General features: G+C 43.3%; 1 protein-coding gene across 1 annotated transcript in view; it reads left to right on the forward strand.

Annotated features, from left to right (window-relative positions):
- The first annotated feature begins 6,845 nt into the window (after positions 1–6,845).
- Positions 6,846–14,491, forward strand: part of TAMALIN (trafficking regulator and scaffold protein tamalin) — a 65,941-nt gene continuing 58,295 nt past the window's right edge. Inside the window, exon 1 of the mRNA XM_056562117.1 lies at positions 6,846–6,950. The gene's annotated coding sequence lies outside the window, so the exon portion shown is untranslated. The remainder of the gene's footprint in view (positions 6,951–14,491) is intronic.

Here is a 14,491-nt window from a genome sequence, read left to right on the forward strand (position 1 = left end):
GTTAAAAACTTCAGATCACGGCGCAAAAAATGAGCCCTCATACCGCCCCATACACGGAAAAATAAAAAAGTTATAGGGGTCAGAAGATGACAATTTTAAACGTATTAATTTTCCTGCATGTAGTTATGATTTTTTCCAGAAGTCCGACAAAATCAAACCTATATAAGTAGGGTATCATTTTAATCGTATGGACCTACAGAATACATATCAGGTGTAATTTTTACCGAAAAATGTACTACGTAGAAACGGAAGCCCCCAAAAGTTACAAAACAGCGTTTTTTTTTTTCAATTTTGTCGCACAATGATTTTTTTTCCCGCTTCACCATAGATTTTTGGGCAAAATGACTGACGTCATTACAAAGTAGAATTGGTGGCGCAAAAAATAAGCCATCATATGGATTTTTAGGTGTAAATTTGAAAGAGTTATGATTTTTTAAAGGCAAGGAGCAAAAAACGAAAATGCAAAAACGGAAAAACCTCCGGTCCTTAAGGGGTTAAAGGAGTACTCCGGAGCGCTGGCACTTAAAAAAAAAGTTTACCTCATCTGATAGCTCTTTCAAAGACCTTTCCAACAATATCATTTGTCAAATTTGGCCCAGCCATTCTCTTGTAATTGCCACCTGTAGCAGTAAGCAGCCATGTCATGAAGACTACATTTCCCATGACTCCCTGCACCAGCTTCCTGTTAGCTGCTGCTCTCTCTCTCTCCCCCCCCAGGAAATTATAATAAATTATAATAAAGTTCCTACCCTCCTTCCATGTGCCCACTAGCGCAGTGTTTCCCAACTAGGGTGCCTCCAGCTGTTGCAAAACTACAACTCCCAGCATGCCCGGACAGCCGAAGGCTGTCCGGGCATGCTGGGAATTGTAGTTTAGCAACAGCTGGAGACACCCTGGTTGTGAAACATTGACATAACCCTTGTGCACTACTACAAAAATGTGTCCATCTGTGCCAAATTCCTGAGATCATGTACGGTGGTGATGTTCGTGCCATGCCCCTAATAAAGCCGATACATTTTTGGGAATATTACCATATGGATGTGAATATATGCGGAGAGAGATTTTTATTTTAGAAATAAATCAAATTTTTAACAGAATTTTGAAAAAAGAAATACATTTTTTTTTCTTCCCAAATACCTGGCGTTCTAAACTTGCTAAAATCTCCTGTAAGCATGGACCAGTCACCGAAAGAGTTAATGTACGGCAGAACTCACCTGTGCCCGGCAGTGGATAGGTCAGAACCCTCATGTTAACCGTTTCAGTGCTGGATGAAGATGATACGATCCGTCTGTCTGGTCGCAAATAGCGTAGGGCTAACGTAGGCAGCGATAGGAGCCTAGCGTTAGCCCTACGCTATTTGCGTAGTACTGCGCATGCGCACAATAAATTAACTTTGGGGGAGTAGCCGGCTCCAGGCTGGGAGGCCGGCACAGCCCGCAGTGACTCATGGGAGCGATGAGCCACCGGGCTAAGATGGCGCCGGTGCAAAAGAAACAGCGGTCGAGCGTCATAGATTGAAGAAAAAGGAGCCAGCTTCCGTTAGAAGGAGAAATGCGGGAGAAGACCAGGAAAAGAGCGATATGGATAAGGTAAGTAATTTACAATGTTCTATAACTTTGCTTTAGGGTTAGTTTACCATAAAAAACTAGCATCGGAGTACTCCTTTACGGCTTTACATGGATTGATTATGCGGTTTTGGTATCTTCAGCCTTAAAAAAATATATATTTTTTTACCAATTTTCATAAAAAAACATCTGAAAAAAGCGACACTTTTTTAGATGTTTTTACTTGAAAAAAATGTCAGTTTTAGTGCGTTGGAATTCCGCGGTGTGAACTATTATTAGTGTGAATGAGTCTTCCGCAGACCCGTTTACATTGCTGAAATTGATCCGCGCAAAGAAAGAACATGTTCATTCCTTGCGTGGAAGTCTGCGAGCCTGCAGTGCCGCGTGGTCCTATCGCCAAAGTATTTCGGCGGCGGCGGCCGCCAAATGGAATCTCCGCTCACGGAATTCTGAGAGCGAAGATTCCTTTCAGATTACGTAGTGTGAACAAACCCTTAATCGATCAAACAAACAGCATGTCAATAAAACACCGCCATACTTGGTGAAAAATAACAAGAAGATGCCAAACAGCAAACAAATATCTTGTCTTATACAGTATTGGGGGTTAGTGGAAGCCGCCAAATCAGTCATAGTATATTGTAAAAACACTTGCATATTGTTGGTGGACCCGATAGTCTACCTAGGGTTCAGCACTCTCCACTGGACAACTACCCTTGTATCGCTTTGTCAGGCATGCCGCTACATGTTCAGTTTGTTGTTTTGTACAGCGCTCCTGCTGAGGACAGCACATTAGCATTCAGAGAAATGAGACTTGTTTTGAATTATGTAAACACCCTGAATAATGAGAGTAACCCCAGGGGGCTGCGTACTATGAAGGTAAACATTTTTATTTTGACTAAACACCATTAGCATGACCTGCGTTTAGCTGAGGGATAGGTTGACCGGACACCTGGATAATAGACAAAAGACATAGAAGGAGATTTATCATTCTTTTCAAACGTACGGCTTTTATATGACAATTTTCTTTTAACTTACTGCTGCTTACATGCGACCTATTAATCAAATAGTCGAACGACCTTGATAAATAAATCGCACTTAAAGGGGTTCTCCATTGCCCTGTCTTCCGGAGCTCCGCTCGCAGCGGGCGTGACGTCACGAGGGGGAGGCCTCGAACACGGAAGCCCGCACACAGCGTCCGGAGTAATAAACTTCCGGACGCTGCGAGAGGAGCTCCGGAAGACAGGGCAGTGGAGAACCCCTTTAAGCAAAACCCAGGAAACCCGCTTACAAAAGCATTTTTTAAAGCAGAAAAGTTTTCCCTTATGTTAATAGCCAAAGTTCTTTATCTACCCTTTATTACCAGTAGCGTTACTAGAGAGTGACGGGGGGGCTCAAGGGTGATACCCTGACTTTTTGTGATGTTGGTGGGCGGAGTCTTGCGTCGCTTCGCTGAGGCCCGAAGTTTACGTCAGGAAGGAAGACAGCGCAGCACCAAGAGGCACATAAACAATAGTGAAGCCACGAAAAAAAGAAAAATGCCTCGGTACGTTACCCACCCCAAAATGTGCATGAAGCTGTATTACTATGGATGTTGTTTCATTTTTTAAGGAAAAATGTTAGTGCCCCACATGGGTTATTTACGTAGTCTGTAAAAATTCTTACACAATTATTTTGTGCCTTATTCTATTTTAACACAACATTCATTTTAAAATGTTGTGGGTACACCAGCATGTTTTTTCTATAATTAACATTAATGTAGTAGCTTTGTTTTATGATGCAGAACAAGAACAGTTGTTAAAGTGGGTGTTAATGTCCTTTTCTGCAGATGTATGCACTTTCTGTAAGCCAGGTTGGACCTGGAATACATATGCGACTTTTAAATGGAGATGCAATTTTTTTCTTCATAAATAGCGACTATGGCATTTGATAAATACATGACCACAGCAAAGTAAAAAAAAAAATTACTACGTGAGCAGATTTCAGAAATGTGCTTTGGAATAAGCAAAAATCAAAAAGTAGCAGCATGTATAGAAAAGTCACACGTACGTAAGTACGTGTGACTTTTTTACGCAAAAAAAATCTACTACGGAGCTTGATAAATCTCCTTCATAATTATTGTACCTAATTGTATTTTGAGCAGTAGTTTAGCACGAGTGTGAACAGGGCCTGAGGTCTAGCCATTCAACCTGCCTAACATTAAATTCCTTTTTGCTCTGCAGAACAGAATTAAAGGAGAACTACGTGATTGAAAAATGTATCCCCTATCCTAAGGATAGGGGATAAGTTTCAGATCGCGGGGGGTCCGACCGCTGGGGCCCCCCGCGATCTCCTGTACGGGGCCCCGGCTCTCTGCATACAGAGGGCGTGTTGACCACCGCACGAAGCAGCGGCCGACACGCCCCCTCCATACACTGCTATGGGAGAACCGGAAATTGCCGCTTCGGCTCTCCCATAGCAGTAAATGGAGGGCGCGTGTCAGCCGCCGCCTCGTGCAGTGGTCGACACGTGCTCTCTATGCAGAGAGCCGGGTCCCCGTACGGGAGATCGTGGGGGGCCCTAGCGGTCGGACCCTCCGCCATCTGAAACTTATCTCCTATCCTTAGGATAGGGGATAACATTTTCAATCCCGTAGTTCTCCTTTAAAGATGGTGACGTATGTAGAAATACATGGCTGTGAGAGGTTTATGTTGTTGTCCCCACAAATCAGTGGTCTCTAAACCGTGGACCTCCAGCTGTTGCATGCTGGGAGTTGTAGTTTTGCAACAGCGGTGGTCCGCAGTTTGGAGACCACTGATTTATTCTGTTACAGTAAATATTCAGCATGTTTCATTCAGCGTCAGCAGATACTTGCTAAATAAAGTTGGCTATACATATAACAATGTACAAAGGGGTTGTCTCATTATGACAACCCCTTTTATCCTATAGCTGGCCCAGTGATCAGCTGACCATCCTGAAAAACACCAGCAATCTACAGTTGTATATATTTTAGAAATGCCATATTAAATGTATTAGTAATAGTAATTTGGCTCATAGAAGGGGGTCTGAGTGGAAGACCCCCCATTCTATAAAGTTCATGGGGGAGCTTTATCAAAACCTGTCCAGAGGAAAAGTTATTGAGTTGCCCATAGCAACCAATCAGATCTCTTCTTTCAGTTTTCAGAGGCCTTTTCAAAAATTAAAGAAGCAATCTGATTGGTTGCTATGGACAACTCAGTAACTTTTCCTCTGGACAGGTTTTGATAAATCCCCCCCCCCCCCCCCCATTTATCCTGATTTGGCATATGGACAGGATTTGTCATAATGAAAAAAAAACTCTAATGATAGGGCCGTGAATAGAAGAGAGAGAAAATTCTCCACACAAGGAACCCAATGATTTTGGTGGGACTGGCAGACTATCTAATGTCTAAAGGGGCTTCCCGGCTCTCCCAAGACCAATGATATCGGGGGATATCCGGCATGTTGGATTTAAATTGCCAGATTCTTTGTTCTCGGAAAGGTAAGTTTCTCACACTGCTGTATGGTCCTACCCACTGTGCTGGAGCTCAGTTTCAGGGTTTTGGCCATCTTTTTATAGCCCTGGCCATCTTAATGTAGAGCAACAATTCTTTTTCTCAGATAGTTTTTTGCCATAAAGTGCCATGTTGATCTTCCAGTGCCCAGTATTAGAGAGTGTGAGAGCGATAACACAAAGTTTAAGACAATTGCTCTCCATTCACACCTGAGAACTTGTAACAGTAATAAGTCACATGATGGGGAAAAATGGATAATTGGGCCCTAAGTGGGCATTTCCACTAAGAGGTGTACTCACTTTTGTTGCCAAGGTTTAGAGATTAATGGCTGTGTGTTGAATTATTTTCACTACATTACATTGTAGCAGAGTGTCATTGCCTTGGTGTTGTCACATAAATAGATATAATAAAATATTTACAAAAATGTAAGGAGTGTACTTACTTATGTGAGATACTGCAAGTCACCACCAGAGAGGGGCATAGCTATAGGAAGTGTAGTGGTAGTGGGGCCCTGGTGCCTAAGGGAGCCCCAAAGCACATTGGTCCCATAAGAGACAAGAGTTATAATTTGCACTTGAGGCCCTGTTGTAGATTTTGCATCAGGGCCCAGAAGCTACAAGGCCCAAGTTTCGACTTGGTTTTTTTGTGGCCCAAAAAAAATGCAAGAAAAAAACACCAGTTTCCGTGTTTGGCATTTTTTTTTCTTGCGCTTTTTCTGACGTTTTTTGCCTTTGAGTGGAAATTGCAATTTTGGTCCCTTTGACGTTTTTTCAAAATTTGTTGGTTACCAAAAAACAAAAAAAATGGTGCAGTAGTGATGGAAAAAAAATGTATTTAAAGGGTAGCTTCCACCATCCCTTTTTTTTCCCTCTCTGTCCCTGCCTATTTGCCATCTATCCCTAACCTCCTCCCTGCCTAATTTTTTTTTTTTTACTATATAAAAAATGCAGTTTTGTCTGCCTGGTAGCGTTCCCACTACCAGGCAGACTTCCCCAGCAGGCGTGACGGCACTGATGCCTGCTGGGGCTGACTTTCGCCCTTAGTTCATCTACACAGGGTGCCTCCAGCTGTTTCCCCACTACAACTCCCAGCTTGCCCTGACATCTATTGGCTGTCAGGGCATGCTGGGAGTTGTAGTTTTGCAACAGCGGTGGTCCGCAGTTTGGAGACCACTGATTTATTCTGTTACAGTAAATATTCAGCATGTTTCATTCAGCGTCAGCAGATACTTGCTAAATAAAGTTGGCTATACATATAACAATGTACAAAGGGGTTGTCTCATTATGACAACCCCCTTTTATCCTATAGCTGGCCCAGTGATCAGCTGACCATCCTGAAAAACACCAGCAATCTACAGTTGTATATATTTTAGAAATGCCATATTAAATGTATTAGTAATAGTAATTTGGCTCATAGAAGGGGGTCTGAGTGGAAGACCCCCCATTCTATAAAGTTCATGGGGGAGCTTTATCAAAACCTGTCCAGAGGAAAAGTTATTGAGTTGCCCATAGCAACCAATCAGATCTCTTCTTTCAGTTTTCAGAGGCCTTTTCAAAAATTAAAGAAGCAATCTGATTGGTTGCTATGGACAACTCAGTAACTTTTCCTCTGGACAGGTTTTGATAAATCCCCCCCCCCCCCCATTTATCCTGATTTGGCATATGGACAGGATTTGTCATAATGAAAAAAAAACTCTAATGATAGGGCCGTGAATAAAAGAGAGAGAAAATTCTCCACACAAGGAACCCAATGATTTTGGTGGGACTGGCAGACTATCTAATGTCTAAAGGGGCTTCCCGGCTCTCCCAAGACCAATGATATCGGGGGATATCCGGCATGTTGGATTTAAATTGCCAGATTCTTTGTTCTCGGAAAGGTAAGTTTCTCACACTGCTGTATGGTCCTACCCACTGTGCTGGAGCTCAGTTTCAGGGTTTTGGCCATCTTTTTATAGCCCTGGCCATCTTAATGTAGAGCAACAATTCTTTTTCTCAGATAGTTTTTTGCCATAAAGTGCCATGTTGATCTTCCAGTGCCCAGTATTAGAGAGTGTGAGAGCGATAACACAAAGTTTAAGACAATTGCTCTCCATTCACACCTGAGAACTTGTAACAGTAATAAGTCACATGATGGGGAAAAATGGATAATTGGGCCCTAAGTGGGCATTTCCACTAAGAGGTGTACTCACTTTTGTTGCCAAGGTTTAGAGATTAATGGCTGTGTGTTGAATTATTTTCACTACATTACATTGTAGCAGAGTGTCATTGCCTTGGTGTTGTCACATAAATAGATATAATAAAATATTTACAAAAATGTAAGGAGTGTACTTACTTATGTGAGATACTGCAAGTCACCACCAGAGAGGGGCATAGCTATAGGGGGTGCAGTGGTAGTGGGGCCCTGGTGCCTAAGGGAGCCCCAAAGCACATTGGTCCCATAAGAGACAAGAGTTATAATTTGCACTTGAGGCCCTGTTGTAGATTTTGCATCAGGGCCCAGAAGCTACAAGGCCCAAGTTTCGACTTGGTTTTTTTGTGGCCCAAAAAAAACGCAAGAAAAAAACACCAGTTTCCGTGTTTGGCATTTTTTTTCTTGCGCTTTTTCTGACGTTTTTTGCCTTTGAGTGGAAATTGCAATTTTGGTCCCTTTGACGTTTTTTTAAAATTTGTTGGTTACCAAAAAACAAAAAAAATGGTGCAGTAGTGATGGAAAAAAAATGTATTTAAAGGGTAGCTTCCACCATCCCTTTTTTTTTTCCCTCTCTGTCCCTGCCTATTTGCCATCTATCCCTAACCTCCTCCCTGCCTAATTTTTTTTTTTTTACTATATAAAAAATGCAGTTTTGTCTGCCTGGTAGCGTTCCCACTACCAGGCAGACTTCCCCAGCAGGCGTGACGGCACTGATGCCTGCTGGGGCTGACTTTCGCCCTTAGTTCATCTACACAGGGTGCCTCCAGCTGTTTCCCCACTACAACTCCCAGCTTGCCCTGACATCTATTGGCTGTCAGGGCATCCTGGGAGTTGTAGTGGGGAAAAACTGGAGGCACCCTGTGTTAAAAACAATACATGGCGGCAGCGCAACCGAACCCCGCTACCCCTCCCCTGAACCCTGCTACCCGAACACCCCCACCCCCCCCCTAACCCCCCCACGCCTCAGATATACCAGGACAGTGCAGCGACATTTTTAAACAGAGATGAATTTATGTGGGTGGGCAGGAAACTAAAATTGTAGCCCACAATAATAAAAAATGTGTGTGTTTTTCACTTTTTTTCCTTTGTTTTTTAGTTTTTTTTTTAGGAAGTACTACTACTCCCAGCATAGAACACACTGTTCCATGATGGGAGTAGTAGTTCCTGTACTGTTAGAAAGATCGCCCCGGGTGTCACTTCTGACACCCGATGCAATCGTCCATAATATAGCAGAGATGCGGAGCGGCTCTATACAGTGCTCGCATCTCTGCTCTGTACTCCGGCCGGCCAATCATTCATATTTTGCGCCCAGAGAGGCAGCCAATCACCGCTCTCAGCAGGAAAAATGAATAAGTGAGTGGCCAGCCGGAGTATAGAGCAGAGATGTGAGCACAGGAGAAAGCCGCTCCACATCTCATGGATGAAGGACGATCGCATCGGCTGCCAGGAGTGACACCCGCTGTGATCTGTCCTTAACTGCAGGTACTACTGCTTCCAACACGGAGCACACTGCTCCATGCAGGGAGTTGTAGTACCTGCATTAATATACAGATCGCAGCAAATGTCACTTCTGACACCTGTTGTGATCTGTCTATTAATGCAGGTACTACAGCTCCCAGCATGGAACAGAGTGTGCTCCATGTTGGGAGCAGTAGTACCTGCTTTAAGGACAGATCACAGCGGCTGTCACTCCTGACACCCGCTGTGTTCCTCCTATATAATGTATAGATGCGGCCGGCCGCTCTTCTATGGTCCCCTGCACTGACTTATGAATATACACCTATTCATATTTCCCACATACAGTTTGTTGTGATTGCCTGGAACCATCTGGCCAATCACAGCTTTCTGCAGAAAATATGAATAGGTGTATATATACAGCAGTGCAGGGGACCATAGAAGAGTGGCCTGCCGCATCTATATATAGAAGGATCACAACGGGTGTTAGAAGTGACACCCGGGGAGATCTGTAAATTAGTACAGGTACTACTAATCCCATCATGGAACAGTGTGTTCCATGCTGGGAGTAATAGTACTACCTAAAAAATTAAGAAAAAAAGTGAAAAAAACGCACATACCCTACATTTTTATTATTGTCGGCTACATTTTTAGTGCCCCGCCCGCCCACATAAATTGATCCCTGTTTAAAAATTAATAAAAATATTGTTATAGCAAAGATAAATTTAGTTAAATACAATTTTTTCCATCACTACTGTATCTTTTTTATTATTTTTTTAATGCTAAATTTTATTAAAAAAGGTATCTCCATCACTTTTATGGATCTATAAAGTCCAAAAAAGAATAAAAACTGTCTTCAAAAACTTCTATGAGAGAAACATGCCACGATTTCAGGGGGAAAAAACGCCACAGGCTCAACATGCTGCGACTTTGCAAAACTGCCAAGGAGCTAAAAAACGCCAAAAAATAAAAGCCAAATTGAAAAACACAAAGTGGAAAAATAATTTTGTGATTTCTCATTGATTTACTGCTCACATCTGGCTGCAGTGTTTTTTCAATGAAAAAACTCCATGGGGCTGTTTTGGCGTTTTGTTTTTTTTGGGGGGAAAAATCCACACAAAAAAAAAACAAGTGGAAACTTAGCCTTATGCCTCTGCCAGCAGAAGAGTCTAGCAGAAGCTTGCCCCTCTTCTCCCCATTCAGAACACATAAATTCTCGGTTGAGCTGATTTGTATGGGATGAATGGGAGATATAACTGTTGCCCAAAAGCTATTGAAGTTGTATGGCTACCTTTAGGATCATCACCTAATCTACAGCTCAAAATTCTATCAATTTCTCTTGTATCTATATGACACATTTAACTCTTTTATTTATAAAGTGCTGTACAGAGATCCTCATCACTCACATCGGTCAAAGATCACGTCTATGGTCAGCTTCAGTGAGCCACATGATTACATTTCCATAAGATGCAGATTTAAAGCTCAGCTCTATGCTGGATATACACCGCTCAAAAAAATTAAGAGAACACTAAGATAACACATCCTAGATCTGAATGAATGAACTAATCGTATTAAATTCTTTTGTCTTTACATAGTTGAATGTGCTGACAACAAAATCACACAAAAATGATCAATGGAAATCAAATGAATCAACCCATGGAGATCTGGATATAGAGTCACACTCAAAATCAAAGTGGAAAACCACACTACAGGCTGATCCAACTTTGATGTAATGTCCTTAAACAAGTCAAAATGAGGCTCAGTAGTGTGTGCGGCCTCCACGTGCCTGTATGACCTCCCTACAACGCCTGGGCATGCTCCTGATGAGGTGGTGGATGGTCTCCTGAGGGATGTCCTCCCAGACCTTGACTAAAGCATCCGACAACTCCTGGACAGTCTGTGGTGCAACGTGGCATTGGTGGATGGAGCGAGACATGATGTCCCAGATGTGCTCAATCGTATTCAGGTCTGGGGAATGGGTGGTCCAGTCCATAGCATCAATGCCTTCCTCTTGCAGGAACTGCTGACACACTCCAGCCACATGAGGTCTAGCATTGTCTTGTATTAGGAGGAACCCAGGGCCAACCGCACCAGCATATTATCTCACAAGGGGTCTGAAGATCTCATCTCGGTACCTAATGGCAGTCAGGCTAACTCTGGCAAGCACATGGAGGGCTGTGCGCCCCCCCCCCCCCAAAGAAATGCCACCCCACAGCATTACTGACCCACTGCCAAACCAGTCATGCTGGAGGATGTTGCAGGCAGCAGAATGTTCTCAACGGGGTCTTCAGACTCTATCACGTCTGTCACATGTGCTCAGTGTGGACCTGCTTTCATCTGCGAAGAGCACAGGGCGCCATTTGCGAATTTGCCAATCTTGGTGTTCTCTGGCAAATGCCAAACATCCTGCACGGTGTTGGGCTGTAAGCACAACCCCCACCTATGGACGTTGGGCCCTCATACCATTCTCATGGAGTCTGTTTCTGACTGTTTGAGTGGACACATGCACATTTGTGGCCTGCTGGAGGTCATTTTGCAGGGCTCTGGCAGTGCTCCTCCTGCTCCTCCTTGCACAAAGGCAGAGGTAGCGGTCCCTCCTATGGCCTCCTCCACGTCTCCTGATGTACTGGCCTGTCTCCTGGTAGCGCCTCCATGCTCTGGACACTATGTTGACAGACACAGCAAACCTTCTTGCCACTCTGTCTTATGCTACCACTAGAGTGAAAGCACCGCCAGCATTCAAAAGTGACCAAAACATCCGTCAGGAAGCATAGGAACCGAGAAGTGGTCTGTGGTCACCACTTGCAGAACCACTCCTTTATTGGGGGGTGTCTTGCTAATTGCCTATAATTTCCACCTGTTGTCTGTCCCATTTGCACAACAGCATGTGAAATTGATTGTCAATCAGTGGTGCTTCCTGAGTGGACAGTGTGATTTCACAGAAGTGTGATTGACTTGGAGTTACATTGTGTTGTTTAAATGTTCCCTTTATTATTTTTGAGCAGTGCATTTGTATTACACAGAGATGTCTTGTTGCAGTTTGAAGAGGTTTATGGGACTCTCTATCTGTGGTATCTGTCACTGTTCTCAGTCTGGCTCATAGAGCATTTCCCAACAGAGACCTAGTGCTGGAAGCCATCTGTCAGTAAATGTGAAGAATACAAACTCAGATCTCCACAGAACAGTGAGATTAGGCATGTATACCGAGATCTCTGGTGTGTGTCAATGTATAGCGCACAGATGGCTGTGGGATTAAGGTACATGCACATGATCTCTAAGGTCAATATAACATTAAGCATATAATCATATATCCCACAGTGACTTCTGATCATTGTATTTAGGATCCTTCCATAACATTGGGCTTGTAAGTGTAATGCTACCATCAATCTAACTAGGACAGGGAAGTCATTGAATTATGTGACTTCAACCGCACAACCATATCTCCCAGCATGCCCAAACAGCTGCAGGCTCCTACAATAGAAAACAAGGAGTAACCTAAATAACCCACAGCTGGAGTATATAGAGGAAACATCTCAGAAAAATATTTACTATTAGTTACATCGTGTTTATTATACAGTGGTCCCTCAAGTTACAATATTAATTGGTTCTGGGACGACCATTGTATGTTGAAACCATTGTATGTTGAGACCAGAACTCTATGGAAACCTGGTAATTGGTTCTGAAGCCACCAAAATGTCATCCAAAAATAGGAAAAAGCGAGAATGAAAGAAAAATAAGTAGAAAACTAATATAGATAAAGAAAATCCTTCCATATAAAAGTAAGGAAGAGCTGCTGGGAGCTGTAAATCACTGTCTATGTCAGTGTTTCCCAACCAGGGTGCCTCCAGCTGTTGCAAAACTACAACTTCCAGCATGCCCGGACAGCCGTTGGCTGTCCGGGCATGCTGGGAGTTGTAGTTTTGCAACAACTGGAGGCACCCTGGTTGGGAAACAATGGTTTATGTAGAGGACAGGAGTTTCTTTAGGGTCCTATACAGTACACACAGTGTTCCAAATGGAGCCGTCCTTACTTTGTGTCCAAAAGAGCAGCTAACCCCCTGGCACAGGTAAGGAGTAGTACAGAACTTGTAGTTCCTCCCTGTACTGTAGGGGGCACTACCAGACAGCCAGTCAGTGCATGCAGTTCAGTAATAGAGGTGATTTACCAGTAAAATGCCCATTCTGATTGGTCAGTTCCTGCAGTTGTGACACGTTTCAGAGATCTGGACTGTCTGTACATTGTATGTTGAGTCTGGTTTCAAGTTACGATGGTCCAGAAAAAAACATTGTATGTTGAAACTATTGTATGTTGAGGCCATTGTAAGTTGAGGGATCACTGTACACATATAAGGGAGGAATTGGAGAGGAATCCTTGCGTAAAAAATTCCGCTGCGGAATTCATGGTTTTTTTCATGTGCAATTTGCACAAAATTTGCGTGAAAATCATACAGAATTTATGCGGAATTCTGTGCGCATTTTCCAAGCAGAATATATGTTTTTTTTTCCTGGACTAAAACCACCAACTAGAATTTCCCTTTTTATAATTATTATAATTTTTTTTTTAATAAAGCGGAAACATTTTTACCATTGACTTCAATGGACTTCTGCTCACATATTCCGCAAGAAGAATGAACATGTACTTTCCGCTAGCGGAACGGAATTCCGCGGCAGTGTGAGCAGTGCAGAGTAAAATACATCGAAGTCAATGGCAAAACAGATGTTAATTATTTCTAAGCAGAGGATTCAAGTGGAATTACTCGAGTAAATTCCTCTTGAATTACTCAGTGTGAACGTACCCTTTTGTTCACACTGAGGAATTAGAGAGGAATTTACTAGAGTAATTCCGCTCGCTTATTCCTATCCAATTCAGTCAACAGTGAAAAACCCAATAGAGTTTAACTGTATTTCCGCTACTCAGTTCACACTGAGGAATTTCCGCAAGCGCCTCAATAGGGGTGTAGAACACTTTGCCTTGCTGTAACACGCATAGGGTGTGTGCTGGGTTAGTAAAATAATACTGTTATTCAGTATGACATGCAGATTACAGGCATCGTTCTTAGAATCACTGTCGCAGAGCGGCACAATGACAGAGCCTGGAGGTGGCATCAGTATGAGGAGACCATATAGTGCCTGAATGACACAGCGTGGAAGTGGCGGCAGCATGAGGAGACCATATAGTGGCTGAATGATACAGCGTGGAGGTGGCGGCAGCATGAGGATACCATATAGTGGCTTAAAGACACCTGGAGGTGGCACCAGCCTGACGAGACCATAGGGCCTCACAATTGAAAAGATTAAAGATACTTTTAACATTTAAATTGAAGATTAAATAGATGAACCTAAACATTTTTATTTAATGTGCGAGCAGCATGAGGAGACCACATGGCAGTACAGTGACACAGCCTGGAGGTGGTGGAAGCATGAGGAGACCATATAGTGGCTAAATGACACAGCGTGGAGGTGGCGGCAGCATAAGGAGACCATAAAGTGGCTTAATGACCCAGCCTCGAGGTGGCGGAAGCATGAGGAGACCATATAGTTGCAGAATGAGACAGCCTGGAGGTGGCATGAGCAGCATCAGGAGTGTTGAAAGTGGCCCGGTGACATAGTGGGGCGGTGGGTGGCAATACCAGTACCCGGTGACGAAGGTGGGTGAAAAAAGGAGAACTTGGCATCAGATGTCTGGCATCAGGCGGGTGGCAGAATCAGAATAGTAGCTGAGACAGGTAGGCAGAAGAAAACGGTCTCTTTTGTAAATGTGTTAATGTACAC

Source organism: Hyla sarda, chromosome 2 (genome assembly GCF_029499605.1).
Source record: "Hyla sarda isolate aHylSar1 chromosome 2, aHylSar1.hap1, whole genome shotgun sequence".
NCBI classification, from domain to species: Eukaryota; Metazoa; Chordata; class Amphibia; order Anura; family Hylidae; genus Hyla; species Hyla sarda.